Here is a 21,049-nt window from a genome sequence, read left to right as displayed (position 1 = left end):
ACACCCCATAAATACCAATCATTCCCTCAACTGCCACATTACTCACCTTTGCATTCGAATCACCCATCACTATAACCCAGTTTTCTGCATGAAAACCCCTAACACACTCATTCAGCTGCTCCCAAAACACTTGCCTCTCATGATCTTCCTTCTCATGCCCAGGTGCATATGCACCAATAATCACCCATCTCTCTCCATCAACTTTCAGTTTTACCCATATTAATCGAGAATTTACTTTCTTACATTCTATCACATACTCCCACAACTCCTGTTTCAGGAGTAGTGCTACTCCTTCCCTTGCTCTTGTCCTCTCACTAACCCGTGACTTTACTCCCAAGACATTCCCAAACCACTCTTCCCCTTTACCCTTGAGCTTCCTTTCACTCAGAGCCAAAACATCCAGGTTCCTTTCATCAAACATACTACCTATCTCTCCTTTTTTCTCATCTTGGTTACATCCACACACATTTAGACACCCTAATCTGAGCCTTCGAGGAGGATGAGCACTCCTCGCGTGACTCCTTCTTCTCTTTCCCCTTTTAGAAAGTTAAAATACAAGGAGGGGAGGGTTTCTAGCTCCCCGCTCCCGTCCCCTTTAGTCGCCTTTTTCGACACGTGAGGAATGAGTGGGAAGTATTCTTTCTCCCCTATCCCCAGGGATAATGCCAACAGCATTTGGTGTTCCCAGGCGGTCACCCATCCAAGTACTAACCAAACCCAACGCTGCTTAACTTCGCTGATATGACGAGAGGCGGTGTTTTCAACGTGGTATGGCCGTTTATGTTTACATATATATGTTTATATATATATATATATATATATATATATATATATATATATATATATATATATATATATATATATTTTTCTTTTTTTTTTTTCATACTATTTGCCATTTCCCGCGTTAGCGAGGTAGCGTTAAGAACAGAGAACTGGGCCTTAGAGGGAATATCCTCACCTGACCCCCTTCTCTGTTGCTTCTTTTGGAAAATTAAAAAAAAACAAGAAAGGGGAGGATTTCCAGCCACCCGCACCCTCCCCTTTTAGTCGCCTTCTACGACACGCAGGGAATACGTGGGAAGTATTCTTTCTCCCCTATCCCTAGGGATAATATATATATATATATATATATATATATATATATATATATATATATATATATATATATATATATATATATATATATATATATATATATATATGTATACATATATATACATATATATATATATATATATATATATATATATATATATATATATATATATATATATATATATATATATATATATATGTATATATATATATATATATAGGATCACAATTTTGGATCACAAGGATGGCGATCAAAAGGATCACAATTTTGCGCGTGATCAAGATATTCCTATGAGTCCACGGGGAAAATGAAACACGAAAGTTCCCAAGTGCACTTTGGTATAATAATCACATCATCAGGGGCGACAAAAGAGAGGAATATAACAGTCAGTTGATATACATCGAAGAGACGAAGCTAGGACGCCATTTGGTAAACCTGTGATTGTCCAAAACATACAACGAGCGTTCATAAACTTATCATTTTACAAATCTTATCAACAATAAAGTTATCTAATTTGTACAGACCATCACTAATATTAAGATTATAATTCTTTGTGTATTTAATAATAGAAGATTCAATGATATTTCTCTTGGTAATAGAGTTAGAATTAACAACTGAGATGGCGTTACTCTAGTCAATACAATGATCATAGTTTTTAACATGATTAAACAAGGCATTTGATTCTTGTCCCGTTCTTATGCTATATTTATGTTGCTTAAGTCTAACAGAAAGATCCTTACCAGTCTGACAAACATAAAATTTATCACAGTTTCCACAAGGCGCTTTATAGATGCAACCAAGAGAATTTTCTGGTGAATTCCTGATTAAGATATTCTTTGTAGTATTATTGTTGCTAAAGGCAACATTTACATTAAAGGATTTAAGCAACATGGGAAGCAAAGTGAAATTATTATTAAAAGGGAGAACTAAAAGATTCTTGGTGTCAATCATATGTTTACCAAATGGCGTCCTAGCTTCGTCTCTTCGATGTACATCAACTGACTGTTATATTCCTCTCTTGTGTCTCCACTGATGATGTGATTATTACACGAAAGTGCACTTGGGAACTTTTCGTGTTTCATTTTCCCCCTGGACTCATAGGAATATATATAGATATATATATATATATATATATATATATATATATATATATATATATATATATATATATATATATATATATATATATATATATATATATGTATATATATATATATATATATATATATATATATATATATATATATATATATATATATATATATATATATATATATATATATATACGATTTTTTTTTTCTGATATTTTTTTGTTGTGCTTTGTCGCTGTCTCCCGCGTTTGCGAGGTAGCGCAAGGAAACAGACAAAAGAATGTCCCAACCCACCCATATACACATATATATACATACACGTCCACACACACCTGATATACATGCCTATACATCTCAGCGTATACATATATATATATATATATATATATATATATATATATATATATATATATATATATATATATATATATATATATATATATATATATATATGTATATATATTATCCCTGGGGATAGGGGAGAAAGAATGCTTCCCACGTATTCCCTGCGTGTCGTAGAAGGCGACTAAAAGGGAAGGGAGCGGGGTGCTGGAAATCCTCCCCTCTCTTTTTTAGTTTTCCTAATGAAGGAACGGAGGAGGGGGCCAAGTGAGGATATTCCCTAAAAGGCTCAGTCTTCTGGTCTTAACGCTACCTTGCTACCGCGGGAAATGGCAAATAGTAAGAAAAAAAAAAAGAAAAAAAAAAATATATATATATATATATATATATATATATATATATATATATATATATATATATATATATATATATATATATATATATATATATTTCATTTCAAGCTAGAAGTTTCAGTTTTCTAAATTGTTTCTTACATTTTTCATATGTATATATATGTATGTGTGTGTGTGTGTGTATATGTGCGTATGTATGTGTATGTGTGTGTATGTGTATGTGTATATATATATGTATATTATCCCTGGGGATAGGGGTGAAAGAATACTTCCCACGTATTCCTCGCGTGTCGTAGAAAGCGACTAGAGGGAACGGGAGCGGGGGGCCAGAAATCCTCCCCTCCTTGTATTAACTTTCTAAAATGGGAAACAGAAGAAGGAGTCACGCGGGGAGTGCTCATCCTCCTCGAAGGCTCAGAGTGGGGTGCCTAAATGTGTGTGGATGTAAACAAGATGTGAAAAAAGGAGAGATAGGTAGTATGTTTGAGGAAAGGAACCTGGATGTTTTGGCTCTGAGTGAAACGAAGCTCAAGGGTAAAGGGGAAGAGTGGTTTGGGAATGTCTGGGGAGTAAAGTCAGGGGTTAGTGAGAGGACAAGAGCAAGGGAAGGAGTAGCAATACTCCTGAAACAGGAGTTGTGGGAGTATGTGATAGAATGTAAGAAAGTAAATTCTCTAATAATATGGGTAAAACTGAAAGTTGATGGAGAGAGGTGGGTGATTATTGGTGCATATGCACCTGGGCATGAGAAGAAAGATCATGAGAGGCAAGTGTTTTGGGAGCAGCTGAATGAGTGTGTTAGTGGTTTTGATGCACGAGACCGGGTTATAATGATGGGTGATTTGAATGCAAAGGTGAGTAATGTGGCAGTTGAGGGAATAATTGGTATACATGGGGTGTTCAGTGTTGTAAATGGAAATGGTGAAGAGTTTGTAGATTTATGTGCTGCAAAAGGACTGATGATTGGGAATACCTGGTTTAAAAAGCGAGATATACATAAGTATACTTATGTAAGTAGGAGAGATGGCCAGAGAGCGTTATTGGATTACGTGTTAATTGACAGGCGTGCGAAAGAGAGACTTTTGGATGTTAATGTGCTGAGAGGTGCAACTGGAGGGATGTCTGATCATTATCTTGTGGAGGCTAAGGTGAAGATTTGTATGGGTTTTCAGAAAAGAAGAGTGAATATTAGGGTGAAGAGGGTGGTGAGAGTAAGTGAGCTTGGGAAGGAGACCTGTGTGAGGAAGTACCAGGAGAGACTGAGTAGAGAATGGAAAAGGTGAGAACAATGGAAGTAAGGGGAGTGGGGGAGGAATGGAATGTATTTAGGGAATCAGTGATGGATTGCGCAAAAGATGCTTGTGGCATGAGAAGAGTGGGAGGTGGGTTGATTAGAAAGGGTAGTGAGTGGTGGGATGAAGAAGTAAGAGTATTAGTGAAAGAAAAGAGAGAGGCATTTGGGCGATTTTTGCAGGGAAAAAATGCAATTGAGTGGGAGATGTATAAAAGAAAGAGACAGGAGGTCAAGAGAAAGGTGAAAGAGGTGAAAAAAGGGCAAATGAGAGTTGGGGTGAGAGAGTATCATTAAATTTTAGGGAGAATAAAAAGATGTTCTGGAAGGAGGTAAATAAAGTGCGTAGGACAAGGGAGCAAATGGGAACTTCAGTGAAGGGCGCAAATGGGGAGGTGATAACAAGTAGTGGTGATGTGAGAAGGAGATGGAGTGAGTATTTTGAAGGTTTGTTGAATGTGTTTGATGATAGAGTGGCAGATATAGGGTGTTTTGGTCGAGGTGGTGTGCAAAGTGAGAGGGTTAGGGAAAATGATTTGGTAAACAGAGAAGAGGTAGTAAAAGCTTTGCGGAAGATGAAAGCCGGCAAGGCAGCAGGTTTGGATGGTATTGCAGTGGAATTTATTAAAAAAGGGGGTGACTGTATTGTTGACTGGTTGGTAAGGTTATTTAATGTATGTATGACTCATGGTGAGGTGCCTGAGGATTGGCGGAATGCGTGCATAGTGCCATTGTACAAAGGCAAAGGGGATAAGAGTGAGTGCTCAAATTACAGAGGTATAAGTTTGTTGAGTATTCCTGGTAAATCATATGGGAGGGTATTGATTGAGAGGGTGAAGGCATGTACAGAGCATCAGATTGGGGAAGAGCAGTGTGGTTTCAGAAGTGGTAGAGGATGTGTGGATCAGGTGTTTGCTTTGAAGAATTTATGTGAGAAATACTTAGAAAAGCAAATGGATTTGTATGTAGCATTTATGGATCTGGAGAAGGCATATGATAGAGTTGATAGAGATGCTCTGTGGAAGGTATTAAGAATATATGGTGTGGGAGGAAAGTTGTTAGAAGCAGTGAAAAGTTTTTATCGAGGATGTAAGGCATGTGTACGTGTAGGAAGAGAGGAAAGTGATAGGTTCTCAGTGAATGTAGGTTAGGGAGGTAAATGCAAGAGTTTTGGAAAGAGGGGCAAGTATGAAGTCTGTTGGGGATGAGAGAGCTTGGGAAGTGAGTCAGTTGTTGTTCGCTGATGATACAGCGCTGGTGGCTGATTCATGTGAGAAACTGCAGAAGCTGGTGACTGAGTTTGGTAAAGTGTATGGAAAAAGAAAGTTAAGAGTAAATGTGAATAAGAGCAAGGTTATTAGGTACAGTAGGGTTGAGGGTCAAGTCAATTGGGAGGTGAGTTTGAATGGAGAAAAACTGGAGGAAGTGAATTGTTTTAGATATCTGGGAGTGGATCTGGCAGCGGATGGAACCATGGAAGCGGAAGTGGATCATAGGGTGGGGGAGGGGGCGAAAATTCTGGGGGCCTTGAAGAATGTGTGGAAGTCGAGAACATTATCTCGGAAAGCAAAAATGGGTATGTTTGAAGGAATTGTGGTTCCAACAATGTTGTATGGTTGCGAGGCGTGGGCTATGGATAGAGTTGTGCGCAGGAGGATGGATGTGCTGGAAATGAGATGTTTGAGGACAATGTGTTTTGTTAGGTGGTTTGATCGAGTGAGTAACGTAAGGGTAAGAGAGATGTGTGGAAATAAAAAGAGCGTGGTTGAGAGAGCAGAAGAGGGTGTTTTGAAGTGGTTTGGGCACATGGAGAGAATGAGTGAGGAAAGATTGACCAAGAGGATATATGTGTCGGAGGTGGATGGAACGAGGAGAAGATGGAGACCAAATTGGAGGTGGAAAGATGGAGTGAAAAAGATTTTGTGTGATCGGGGCCTGAACATGCAGGAGGGTGAAAGGAGGGCAAGGAATAGAGTGAATTGGAGCGATGTGGTATACCGGGGTTGACGTGCTGTCACTGGATTGAATCAAGGCACGTGAAGCGTCTGGGGTAAACCATGGAAAGCTATGTAGGTATGTATATTTGTGTGTGTGGACGTATGTATATACATGTGTATGGGGGGGGGGTTGGGCCATTTCTTTCGTCTGTTTCCTTGCGCTACCTCGCAAACGCGGGAGACAGCGACAAAGTATAATAAAAAAAATATATATATATATATATATATATATATATATATATATATATATATATATATATATATATATATATATATATATATATATATATACACACAAACATATACATATATGCACATGTAAATAATTCATACTCTCTGCCCTTATTCATTCCCTTCGCCACCCCACCACACATGAAATAACAACCTTCTCCCCCCACATGTGCGCGAGGTAGCGCTAGGAGAAGACAACAAATGCCACATTCGCTTACACTCAGTCTCTAGCTGTCATGTATAATGCACCGAAACCGCAGCTCCCTTTCCATATCCAGGCCCCACAAAACATTCCAAGGTTTACCCCAGACGCATCATATGCCCTGGTTCATTCCATTGACAGCACGTCGACCCCGGTATACCACATCGTTCCAATCCACTCTCTTCCTTGCACGCCTTTCACCCTCCTGCATGTTCAGGCCTCAATCACTCAGAATCTTTTTCACTCCATCTTTCCACCTCCAATTTGGTCTCCCACTTCTCGTTCCTTCCGCCTCTGATACATATACCCTCTTGATAAATCTTCCCTCGCTCATTCTCTCCATGTGACCAAACCATTTCAAAACACCTCTTCTGCTCTCTCAACCACACTCTTTTTATTACCACACATCTCTCTTACCCTTTCATTACTTACTCGATCATACCACCTCACACCACATGTTGTCCTCAGACATCTCATATCCAGCGCATCCACCCTCCTGCGCACAACTCTATCCATAGCCCACGCTTCGCAACCAGATAACGTTGTTGGAAACACTATTCCTTCAAACATAACCATTTTTGCTTCCGAAGGAAGCGTTCTCGACTTCCACATATATTTCAATGCTCCCAAAACTTTTGCCCCCTCCCCCACCCTGTGATCTACTTCCGCTTCCATGGTTCTATCCGCTGCGAAATCCACTCCCATATATCTAAAACACTTCACTTCCTCCAGTTTTTCTCCATTCAAACTTACCTCCCAAATGATTTGTCCCTCAACCCTACTGAACCTAATAGTCTTGCTCTTATTCACATTTACTGTCAGCTTTCTTCTTTTACACACTTTACCAAACCCTGTTACTAGCTTCTATAGTTTCTCACCCGAATCAGCCACAAGCGTTATATCATTAGCGAGCAACAACTGACTCCTTCCCAGCACCCTCTCATCCACAACAGACCACATGCTTGCCCCTATTTCCAAAACTCTTCCATTCACCTACCTAAAAACCCCATCCATAAACAAATAAAAAAAAAATGGAAACATCACGCATCCCTGCCGCAAACCAACATACACTGAGAACCAATCACTTTCCTCTCTTCCTACTCGTACACATGCTTTACAACTTCGTGAAAAACTTTTCACTGCCTCTAGCAACTTGCCTCCCACACCATATATTCTTAATACCTTCCACAGAGCATCTCTATCAACTTTATCATATGCCTTCTCCAGATCTATAAATGCTACAGACAAATCCATTTGCTTTTCTAAGTATTTCTCACATGCATTCTTCAAAGCCAACATCTGCTCCACACATGCTCTACCACTTCTGAAACCACACTGCTCATCCCCAATCTAATGCTCTGTACATGCCTTCACCCTCTCACTCAATACCCTCCCATATAATTTCAGAGAAATACTCAACAAACACATACCTCTGTAATTTGAGCACTTACTTTTATCCCCTTTGCCTTTGTACAATGGCACTATGCAAGCATTCCGCCGTACCTCAGGCACCTCACCATGAATCATATATACATTAAATAACCTTACCAACCAGTCACCAACTCAGTCATCCCCTTTTTGAATAAATTCCACTGTAATACCATCCAAACCCGCTGCCTTGCCAGCTTTCATCTTCCGCAAAGCTTTAACTACCTCTTCTATGTTTACCAAATTATCCTCCCTAACCCTCTCACTTTGCACACCGCCTCGACCAAAGAACCCTATATATATAAATATATATATATATATATATATATATATATATATATATATATATATATACAAACATAGTGCATAGAAACGTTCACCCTCATAGAACATACAAACATCCAACAGCCAGGATCGAACCCGAGACCCCTGTGCAAGAGGCGGGAATGTAAGGGCTAGGCTATGGGCCAGCATTGTGAGACGAAGGGTATTCGAGTACTTAGTATCCGAATAGTTATTTCCCATTAGCCAGGCCCATAGCCTAGCGGTTAGCATTCCCGCCTCTTGCACAAGGTTCCCGGGTTCGATCCTGGCTGTTGGAGGTTTGTATGTTCTATGAAGGTGCGCGTTTTATGCACTATGTTTGTATCCATATACCTCCCCGTTGTTATGTTAGGTAAAATGCTATGTACTGACTATGTGCGCCTTTTGGGAAATAACTGGTGTGGACCCCGTTGATCGCCATTGTGAGACGAAGGGTATTCGAGTACTTAGTATTCGAATAGTTATTTTCTATTAGCCAGGCCCATAGCTTAGTGGTTAACATTCCCGCCTCTTGCACAGGGGTCCCGGGTTCGATCTTGTCTGTTGGAGGTTTGTATGTTCTATGAAGGTGCGCGTTTCTGTGCACTATGTTCGTATTCATATACCTCCCTATTGTACAGTTAGGTGCGGTAAAATGGTATCTACTGACTGTGTGCGCCTGTTGGGAAATAACTGGTGTAGACCCCGTTGCTCGCCATTTTGAGACGAAGGGTATTCGAGTACTTAGTATTCGAATAGTTATTTCCTATTAGCCAGGCCCATAGCCTAGCGGTTAGCATTCCCGCCACTTGCACAAGGGTCCCGGGTTCGATCCTGGCTGCTGGAAGTTTGTATTTTCTTTGAAGGTGCGCGCTTCTATGCACTTTATTCGTGTGCGTATATATATATATATATATATATATATATATATATATATATATATATATATATATATATATATATATATATATATATATATATTATCCCTGGGGATAGGGGAGAAAGAACACTTCCCACGTATTCCCTGCGTGTCGTAGAAGGCGACTAAATGGGGAGGGATCGGGGGGCTGGAAATCCTCCCCATTCGTTTTCTTTTTAATTTTCCAAAAGAATGAACAGAGAAGGGAGGCCAGGTGAGGATATTCCGTCAAAGGCCCAGTCCTCTGTTCTTAACGCTATCTCGCTAACGCCAATGGCGAGTGTAAGAAAGTAAACTCAAGATTGATATGGGTAAAACTGAAAGTGGATGGAGAGAGATGGGTGATTATTGATGCATATGCACCTGGGCATGAGAAGAAAGATCATGAGAAGCAAGGGTTTTGGGAGCAGCTGAGTGAGCGTGTCAGTAGTTTTGATGCACGAGACCGGGTTATAGTGATGAGTGATTTGAATGCAAAGGTGAGTAATGTGGCAGTTGAGGGAGTAATTGGTGTACATGGGGTGTTCAGTGTTGTAAACGGAAATGGTGAAGAGCTTATAGATTTATGTGCTGAAAAAGGACTGGTGATTGGGAATACCTGGTTTAAAAAGAGAGATATACAAAAGTATACATATGTAAGTAGGGGAGATGGCCAGAGAGCGTTATTGGATTACGTGTTAATTGATAGACGCACTAAAGAGAGACTTTTGGTTGTTGATGTGCTGAGAGGTGCTACTTGGAGGGATGTCTGATCATTACCTTGTGGAAGCGAAGGTGAAGATTTGTAGAGGTTTTCAGAAAAGAAGAGAGAATATTGGAGTGAAGAGAGTGGTGAGAGTAAGTGAGCTTGGGAAGGAGACTTGTGTGAGTAAGTACTAGGAGAGACTGGGTACAGAATTGAAAAAGGTGAGAACAAAGGAGGTAAGGGGAGTGGGGGAGGAATGGGATGTGTTTAGGGAAGCAGTGATGGCTTGTGCAAAAGATGCTTGTGGCCTGAGAAGCGTGGGGGTGGATAGATTAGAAAGGGTAGTGAGTGGTGGGATGAAAAACTAATATTATTAGTGAAAGAGAAGAGGGAGGCATTTGGACGATTTTTGCAGAGAAATAATGCAAATGACTGGGAGATGTATAAAAAAAAAAAAAAAAAGAGGCAGGAGGTCAAGTGAAAGGTGCATGAGGCGAAAAAGAGGGCGAATGAGAGTTGGGGTAGGAGAGTATCATTAAATTTTAGGGAGAATAAAAAGATGTTTTGGAACGAGGTAAATAAAGTGCGTAAGACAAGGAAACGAATGGGAATATCAGTGAAGGGGGCTAATGGGAAGATGATAACAAGTAATGGTGATGTGAGAAGGAGATGGCGTGAGTATTTTGAAGGTTTCTTGAATGTGTTTGATGATAGATTGGCAGATACAGGTTGTTTTGGTCGAGGTGGTGTGCAAAGTGAGAGGGTTAGTGAGAATGATTTGGTAAACAGAGAAGAGGTAGTAAAAGCTTTTCGGAAGATGAAAGCCGGCAAGGCAGCGGTTCGGATGGTACTGCAGTGGAATTTATTAAAAAGGGGGGTGACGGTATTGTTGACTGGTTGGTAAGGCTATTTAATGTATGTATGACTCATGTTGAGTTGCCTGAGGATTGGCGGAATGCTTGCATAGTGCCAATGTACAAAGGTAAAGGGGATAAGAGTGAGTGTTCAAATTACAGAGGCTTAAGTTTGTTGAGTATTCCTGGGAAATTATATGGGAGGGTGTTGACTGAGATGGTGAAGCCATGTGCAGAGCATCAGATTGGGGAAGAGCAGTGTGGTTTCAGAAGTGGTAGAGGATGATTGGATCAGGTGTTTGCTTTGAAAGATTTAGTTGAGAAATACTTAGAAAAGCAAATGGAATCGTATGTAGCAAATATGGATCTAGAGAAGGCATATGATAGAGATGATAGAGATTCTCTCTGGAAGGTATTAAGAATATATGGGGTGGGAGGTAAGTTGTTAGAAGCAGTGAAAAGTTTTTATCGAGGATGTAAGGCATGTGTCGTGTAGGAAGAGAGGAAATTGATTGTTTCTCAGTGAATGTTGGTTTGCGGCAGGGGTGCATGATGTCTCCATGGTTGTTCAATTTGTTTATGGACGGGGTTGTTAGGGAGGTGAATGCAAGAGTTTTGGAAAGAGGGGCAAGTGTGCAGTATGTTGTGTTCGCTGATGATACAGCGCTGGTGGCTGATTCGGGTGAGAAACTGTAGAAGCTGGTGACTGAGTTTGGTAAAGTGGGTGAAAGAAGAAAGCTGAGAGTAAATGTGAATATGAACAAGGTTATTAGGTACAGTAGGGTTGAGGGACAAGTCAATTGGGAGGTAAGTTTGAATGGAGAAAAACTGGAGGAAGTGATGTGTTTCAGATATCTGGGATTGGATTTGGAAGCGGATGGAAACATGGAAGCGGAAGTGAGTCACAGGGTAGGGGAGGGGGCGAAGGTTCTGGGAGCGTTGAAGAATGAGTGGAAGGCGAGAACGTTATCTTGGAGAGTAAAAATGGGTATGATTGAAGGAATAGTGGTTCCAACATTGTTATATAGTTGTGAGGCATGAGCTATAGATAGAGTTATGCGGTGGAGGGTGTATGTATTTGAAATGAGATGTTTGAAGTCAGTATATGTGTAAGGTGGTTTGATGGAGTAAGTAATGAAAGGGTAAGAGAGATGTGTGATGATAAAAAGAGTGTGGTTGAGGGAGCAGACGAGGGTGTATTGAAATGGTTTGTTCACATGGAGAGAATGAGTGAGAAAAGATTGGCAAAGAGGATATATGTGTCAGTGGGGTAGGGAACGATAAGTGGGAGACCAAATTGGAGGTGGAAGGATGGAGTGAAAAAGATTTTTAGCAATCGGGGCCTGAATAGACAATAGGCTGAAAGGCGTGCAAGGATTAGAGTAAATTGGAATGATGTGATGTACCGGGGTCGACGTGCTGTCAATGGATTAAACCAGGGCATGTGAAGCGTTAGGGGTAAACCATGGAAAGTTCTGAGGGGCCTGAATTTGGAAAGGAAGTTGTGGTTTCGGTGCATTACACATCACAGCTGTCTTTTCCTAACGCTACCTAGCCTTACAAACTAGAACATTACTACACACTGATCGGTGACTATATATATAGTGCACATGTGAGCAGTGTTTGGGATCATCACCAACATGACAACTCTACTCGGTCGTTGATACCGTGTTGCACATTGCGCATCAGATATGCTACATATGGTGAATATATTGCTTTCATGCAGGGTGTAAGTACATGTATGTTGATGTTTATTTATAACTTTAAACTACCATGATTATACTGCTGTCATGCAGGTTGGACTATAATGAAATGTGTAAGTGTATGTATGTCGACAATTATTTGTAATCATATACTACCATGATTATACTGCTGTCATACAGGGTGGACTATAACGCAAAGTATAAGTACATGTACGTTGATGATTATTTGTAACTATGAACTACCATGATTATGAGCGGTTGTGGCACCTATGCCTACTGAGGCTTACCAATCCTACCGATGCAACAATGCTAAAACAAAAGGAGTTGATATGTTCGTTTAGGCACCCAGTGATCCCACTTTCCAGGCACTTTTTTGAGCGATAGCACGATCAACAGGCTTATACATCTATTGTTCGAACACACACCGTTATCCCCCTAAACATGCATTCCGCCAATGCTCGCCATGATCCATTCATACACTGAAAGTCTTAACTAGCCAATCAGCAGCCTTTTCTTAAGAAATTCAACTGCATTACATTCACTCTAGCTACCTTCCCATATTTCATTTTCATCAAACTTTCTCCACTTCTCTCTTCACGTCGCATACCATCCCCAACCTATATCTGTCATCCTATAATCGAAAGCATTCAGTAGTCCTTCAAAATACTCACTCCATCTTGTCACTCTATCACAACTTATTACTACTTCCCCATTTGACCCCTTCACCTCTGTTTCCAGTTGCTCTCTTGTTTTCGGTCACTATCTACTTCCTTCTAAAACATCTTATTCTTCGTAAAGTTTACTGATACTCGCTCGCACCAACTCTCCTTTGTCCCCTTTCCAACCTCTACACCTTTCTGACTCCTGGCTCTTACTCATTGCTTTCTTGTTCAATTCCATCCATCCTTGGAAGAAACGCCCGTACACCTCTCTTTTCTTTCACCAGCAGCTCCACTTCTTGATCCAGCCACGTATCACACTTTGTAATCTACCCACCTCCCGACTCTCGCATGCTAAATGCGTCTCACGCATATGCATGCACTTCACCCCTTAATATCTCCTTTTCCTCATCCACTCCCCTAGCCCTGTTTACTCGTACCTTTCATCATTCTATACTCAATCTCTACAGATATCTCTTTTTTCAAACTCACTTGATATCATCGCTCTCTTTTCACTCATACTGTTCTTTCTTGACCGAATACCAATGCAAATCTTCACCCTTTGCCCCTCTCAGCACTTTTATATCCAAAAGTCCCTTTTCTACACGCTTATCAATTAATACTAAGTCCAGTAACGCCTGCTGACCACCTTTTCTATTCGTGTACTTGTGTATATGTCCTCTTTCTTAAAGCAGGTGTTTCCAGTCTCCAGTCCTTTTTCAGCACACAACTCCATAAGCTGGCCACCATTTCAAATCATAACACTGAATATCCCGTTCACCCCAATTATGCCTTGAACTGGTACATTACGCATCTATGCATTCAAATCAATCATCACTAAGATATCCGGTCTCTTACACAATAACTGCTGATACACTCAATCACCTCCTCAAAGAAAAAAAATTGCCTTTCATGATTTTCCTTCTCATGGCCAGGTGCATAAGCACTAATGAACACCCATCTATCGCCACCCATTTTCATTTTTACCCATATCTTTATTTGTACCCACGTTTCTACTCACTCCTGCATCAGCTGTAGTGCTACCCCTTCCTTATCTTTTGTCCTCTTGTAACCCCTGACTTTACTTCTAAAACATTTCCAAACCATTCCTCCTCTTTACCATTGAGCCTTATTTCGCTCACATCCAGAACATCCAGGTTTCTATCTTCAAACATACCTTCTGTTTCGCTTTTCTCCTTATCTTGGTTACATCCACAGCTCATTTAAACACTCTAGCCTGGGGCCTTCAAGGAGGATGAGCACTCCACCTGGTTCCTTCTTCAGTTCCATACTTTATGAATTTAATAGCAACAAGGGGAGGGATTCATTATTAATATTATCATTATCATCATTATTAGTGGTATTATCATATTAGTAGTAGCATTGTTGTTGTTTTTGTTGTTATTATTACTATCATTACCTTATATCCGTAAGATTCCTTTTACGGGGTTCCAGCAGCCTCAAAGTTGCACTCCGCGCAGGGGCAAGGAAGACTCACTTGTAGTGCTGTGGTCCTCGAGAAGGGTGTTTTTCAAGAATCATCGACTCTTTTGAACTGACCCAAATCTTCAGTTCACCTGTGATACTGAAAGTCAGACCATATATTTTTCCTTTGGATATCAGTATTAAAGATAGAATAACTGTTCCTCTTCATTATTTTACTAGAAACTAACATATGCAGGCCTTACAACCCAGTTTGATTCCTTCTTACCACTGATGTCTAAAGCTAATGTGATTCCCACATTGTTGGATAAAACATTTAAACTATCTAATGACCAACTCATTTTCCCTAATGAGCTGGATTCATTAAGAAGAATAGACATCGTCTGGGCTTCACTGAATAAACATTAGGAGATTCCCAGATAGTGTTTCATCAAGAAATTACCTGCACACGCTGTCTGAGGATGTAATATGTACGAAATTTCCATATTTTCGACCTATATGTTTCACACTGAAGCGAAAATTGCCCCTTTATGATTGCTGAATTACGCCAGTGTTGGCCATGAAGATAGGATCTACCTCCCCACTGCCATAATTTACTCTCATACATAGTGTATAAATCTCCTTGTAGCACATGTCGATTACAGGCAGGCAAGTTACAGAGTAAACCCACAGTAGGTAGTATATGGTTGGTAGCTACCGACTAGGGAGGTGTATTATCCTTTCCACCTGCATGGGTATCGGGAGGGTCAGAGGTGTAGCTTGGTGGCGACGGGAATGGATGAAGGCAACAGGTATGAATATGTACATGGGTATATATATATTTGTCTGGGTATGTATATGTATGTATACGTTGAAATGTATAGGTATGTATATGTGCGTGTGTGGTCGTTTATGTATATACATGTGTATGTGGGTGGGTTGGGTCATTCTTTCGTCTGTTGCCTTACGCTACCTCGCTAACGTGGGACGGCGATTACGTATACTAATTAAAATAATAATGATAATAATAATAAGAAGAAGAGGAAGAAGAAGAATAACAACAATAATAATATTTATAATAATAATAATAATGATAATAATAATAATAATAATAATAAGAAGAAGAAGAATAACAACAATAATGGTATTTATAATAATAATAACAATGATAATAATGATAATAATAATAATGATAATAATAATAATAATAATAATAATAATAATAATAATAATAATAATAATAATAACAATAATAATAATAATAATAATAATAATAATAATGATAATAATAATAATAATAATAATAATAATAATAATAATAATAATAATAATAATAAATTCAGAAGGAGGAACGAAAACTAAATGGTTACTGACCACCATTTTCAATTACCGACAACCATTATCAAATACTGACAACCATTATCAACTACTGACCACCATTATCAATTACTGACAACCATTATCCATTACTGACCACTGTTCATCAATCACTGACCACCATTATAAATCACTGACTATCATTATCAATTACTGACTACCATAATTAATTACTAACCATCATTATCAATTACTGACTACTATTATCAATTACTAACTAGCATTATCAATTAATGACTATCATAATCAATTACTAACACCATTATCAATTACTGACGACCGTTATCAATAACTGACCACCATTATCAATTACTGACTACCATTATCAATTACTGACTGCCATTATCAATTACTGACCACCAGTATCAATCACTGACCACAACTATCTATTACTGACTGCCGTTATCAATTACTGACTACCATTATCAATTTCTGACTACCATTATCAATTACTGACTACCATTATCAATTACTGACCACCATTATCAATTATTGATCATCATTATCAATTACTAACCACAATTATCAATCACTGACTACCATTATCAATTATTGACAACAATTCCAATTACTGACTACCTTTATCAATTACTGACTACTATTATCAATTACTAACTAGCATTATCAATTAATGACTATCATAATCAATTACTAACAACCATTATCAATTACTGACGACCGTTATTACTAACTGACCATCATTATCAATTTCTGACTACCATTATCAATTACTGACTACCATTATCAATTACTGGCTACCATTATCAATTACTGACCACCAGTACCAATTACTGACCACAACTATCTATTACTGACTACCATTATCAATTACTGACCACCATTATCAACCACTGACCACCATTATCAACTACTGACTACCATTATCAATTACTGACTACCATTATCAATTACTGACCACCATTATTAATTATTGACCACCATTATCAATTACTAACCACCATTATCAATCACTGACTACCATTATCAATCAGATACATTAAGGCAGCCTTTACAGTCTTTGCTTTTCTCTATCCGCCTGATTCTCAAGCAGCTGTTAGATTTTAAAGCATCGTTGCCAGCGAAAGATGTTAGTTTATTAGATACCTTCCAGTTCTAAAATATAGCATATTCTTGTTCATATTTCATACTTTTCTCTTTTACTTGCGTTTGGATAGTGTATAAATATTCCTTACTGTATCATTATTAGCTGCAAGCACTGGGGATAGAGGAGAAAGAATACTTCCCACGCATTCCCCGCGTGTCGGAGAAGGCGAATAAAGGGGAAGGGAGCAGGGGGGCTAGAAATGCTCTCTTCCTTGTATCTTAACTTTCTAAAAGGGGAAACAGAAGAAGGAGTCATACGGGGAGTGCTCATCCTCCTCGAAGGCTCAGATTGGAGTGTCTAAATGTGTGTGGAAGTAACCAACATGAAAAGAACGAAGAGATAGGTAGTATGTTTGTGAAAAGGAACCTGGATGTTTTGGCTCTGAGTGAAACAAAGCTCAAGGGTAAAGGGGGAGAGTGATTTGGAAATGTCTTGGGAGTAAAGTCAGGAGTTGGTGAGAGGACAAGAGCAAAGGAAGGAGTAACACTACTTCTGAAGCAGGAGTGGTGGGAGTATGTGATAGAGTGTAAGAAAGTATACTCTAGATTGATATGGGTAAAACTGAAAGTGGATGGAGAGAGATGGGTGATTTTTGGTGCCTATGCACTTGGTCATGAGAAGAAAGATCATGAGAGGCAAGTGTTTTGGGAGCAGCTGAGTGAGTGTGTCAGCAGCTTTGATGCACGAGACCGGGTTATAGTGATGGGTGATTTGAATGCAAAGGAGAGCAATGTGGCAGTTGAGGGAATAATTTGTGTACATGAGGTATTCAGTGTTCTACATGGAAATGGTGTAGAGCTTGTAGATTTGTGTGCTGGAAAAGGACTGGTGATGGGGAATACCTGGTTTGAAAAGAGAGATATACATAAGTATACGTATGTAAGTAGGAAAAATGGCCAGAGAGCGTTATTGGATTACTTGTCAATTGATAGGCACGTGAAAGAGAGACTTTTGGATGTTAATGTGCTGAGAGGTACAACTGGAGGGCTGCCTGATCATTATCTTGTGGAGGCATAAGTGAAGATTCGTAGATTTTTTTAGAAAAGAAGAGAGAATGTTGGGGTCAAGAGAGTGGTGAGAGTAAGTGAGCTTGGAAAGGAGACTTATGTGAGGAAGTACTAGAAGAGACTGAGTGCAGAATGGAAAAAGTGAGAGAAAATGACATAAGGAGAGTGCGGGAGGAACAGGATGTATTTAGGGAAGCAGTGATGGTTTACGCAAAAGAATCCTAGGGCATGAGAAAGGTGGGAGGTGTGCAGATTAGGAAGGGTAGTGAGTAGTGGGCTGAAAAAGTAGAATCGCTAGTGAAAGAGAAAAGAAATGTATTTCGACGATTTTTGCAGGGAGGTAGTACATATGACTGGGAGATGTGTAAAAGAAAGAGGCATGAGGTCAAGAGAAAGGTGCAAGAGGTGAAAAAGAGGACAAATAAGAGTTGGGTGAGAGAGTATCGTTAGATTTTAGGGAGAGTAAGAATATGTTTTGGAAGGCAATGAGTAAAGTGCGTAAGACAAGAGGACAAATGGGAACATCGGTGAAGGGGGCTGATGGGGAGGTAAGGACAAGTAGTGGTGAAGTGAGGAGATAGAGTGAGTATTTTGAAGGTTTTTTTGGATGTGTTGGATGATAGAGTGGCAGATATAGGGTGTTTTGGTCGAGGTTGTGCGCGAAGTGCGAGGGTCAGGGAGAATGGTTTGGTAAACAGACAAGAGGTATTGAAAGCATTGCGGAAGATGAAAACCTGCAAGGCTGCGGGTTTGGATGGTATTGCTGTGGAATTTATTAAAAACGGGGTGACAGTGTTGTTGACTGGTTAGTGAGGATATTCAATGCATGTTTGGTTCATGGTGAAGTATCTGAGGATTGGTGGAATGCATGAATATTTCCGTTGTACAAAGTCAAAGGGAATAAAGATGAGTGTTCAAATTACAGAGGTAAAAGTTTGTTGAGTATTCCTGGGAAAGTATATGGGAGGGTATTGATTGAGAGGGTGAAGGCATGTACAGAGAATCAGACTGGGGAAGAGCAGTGTGGTTTCAGAAGTGGTAGAGGATGTGTGGATCAGGTGTTTGCTTTGAAGAATGTATGTGAGAAATACTTAGAAAAGCAAATTGATTTTTCTGTAGCATTTACCGATCTGAAGAATTCCTTTGACAGAGTTGATAGAGATGCGGTGTGGAAGGTATAAAGAGTACATGGTGTGGGAAGCAAGTTGCTAGAAGCAGTGAAAAGTTTTTAACGAGGATGTAGAGCATGTGTACGTGTAGGAAGAGGAAAGTGATTGGTTCCCAGTGAGTGTCAGTTTGCGGCAGGGGTGCGTGATGTCTCCACGTTTGTTTAGTTTGTTTATGGATGGGGTTGTTAGAGAGATGAATGCAAGAGTTTTGGAGAGAGAGGCAAGTTTGCAGTCTGTTGTGGATGAGAGGGGCTGGGAAGGAGTCAGTTGTTCGCTTATAATACAGCGCTATTGGCTGATTCGGATGAGAAACTGCAGAAGCTGGTGACTGAGTTTGGTAAAGTGTGTGAAAGTGGAAAGCTGAGAGAGTAAATGTGAATATGAGCAAGGTCATTAGGCTCAGTAGGGTTAGGGACAAGTCAACTGGGAAATACGTTTGAATGGAAATAAACTGGAGGAAGTGAAGTGTTTTAGATATCTGGGAATGGATTTAGCAGCAGATGGAACCATGGAAGCAGAAGTGAGTCACAGGTTGGGGAAAGGGGCGAAAATTCTGGGAGCGTTGAAGAATGTGTGGAAGGCGAAAACGTTATCTCGGAGAGCAAAAATGGGTATGTTTGAAGGAATAGTGGTTCCAACAATGTTGTATGGTTGCGAGGCGTGGGCTATAGATTGGGATGTGCGGAGGAGGGTGGATATGTTTGAAATAAAATGTTTGAGGACAATTTGTGGTGTGAGGTGGTTTGATCGATTATGTAATGAAAGGGTAAGAGAGATGTGTGGAAATAAAAGAAGTGTGGTTTAGAACAGAAGAGGGTGTATTGAAATGGTTTGGTCACATAGAGAGAATGAATGAGGAAAGATTGACAAAAAGGATATATGTGTCAGATATGGAGGGAACGAGGAGAAGTGGGAGACCAAATTGGAGGTGGAAGGATGGATCCAGTGAAAAAGATTTTGAGCGATCGGGGCCTGAACATACAGTAGGGTGAAAGGCGTGCAAGAAATAGAGTGAATGAAACGATATGGTATACCGGGGTCGACGTGCTGTCAATGGATTGAACTAGAACTTGTGAAGCGTGTGGGGTGAACCATGGAAAATTTTGTGGGGCCTGGATGTGGAAAGTCAGTTGTGGTTTCGGTGCATTATACACGACAGCTAAAGACTATATGCGAACGAATGTGGCGTTTGTTGCCTTTTTCTAGCGCTACCTCCCGCACGCGGGGGATCAGGGTGCCATTTCATGTGTGGCGAGGTGGCGACGGAAATGGTTGAAGACAGCAAGTATGAATATGTATAAATGTATGCATTTATATATTTGTGTATGGGATATATGTATACGTTAAAATATATGTGTGTGGGCGTATATGTATATACATGTGTATGTGGTCGGGTTGGTCCATTCTATCGTCTGTTTCCTTGCGTTACCTCTCTAACGCGGGAGACAGCGACAAAGTATGGTAAACAAATATATAATATATGTGTGTGTGTATATATGTATATATATATATATATATATATATATATATATATATATATATGTATATATATATATATATATATATATATATATATATATATATATATATATATATATATATATATATATATATATATATATATATATATATATATATATGTATATGTATATATATTCCTATGACTCCACGGGGAAAATGAAACACGAAAAGTTCCCTTGTCTCCCCCGATGATGTGATTATTACACGAAAGTGCACTTGGGAACTTTTCGTGTTTCATTTTCCCCGTGGACTCATAGGAATATCTTGATCGAGCGCAAAATTGTGATCCTTTCC

General features: G+C 39.6%; 1 pseudogene; it reads right to left on the bottom strand.

Moving 5' to 3' along the window:
• Window positions 1-663: 663 nt before the first annotated feature.
• LOC139756177 (5S ribosomal RNA) lies at window positions 664-782 on the bottom strand (annotated as a pseudogene).
• Between the last annotated feature and the right edge of the window lie 20,267 nt (window positions 783-21,049).

This window comes from Panulirus ornatus, chromosome 20 (genome assembly GCF_036320965.1).
Source record: "Panulirus ornatus isolate Po-2019 chromosome 20, ASM3632096v1, whole genome shotgun sequence".
Lineage (NCBI taxonomy): Eukaryota > Metazoa > Arthropoda > Malacostraca > Decapoda > Palinuridae > Panulirus > Panulirus ornatus.
This window is presented reverse-complemented; position numbering and strand designations above follow the sequence as displayed.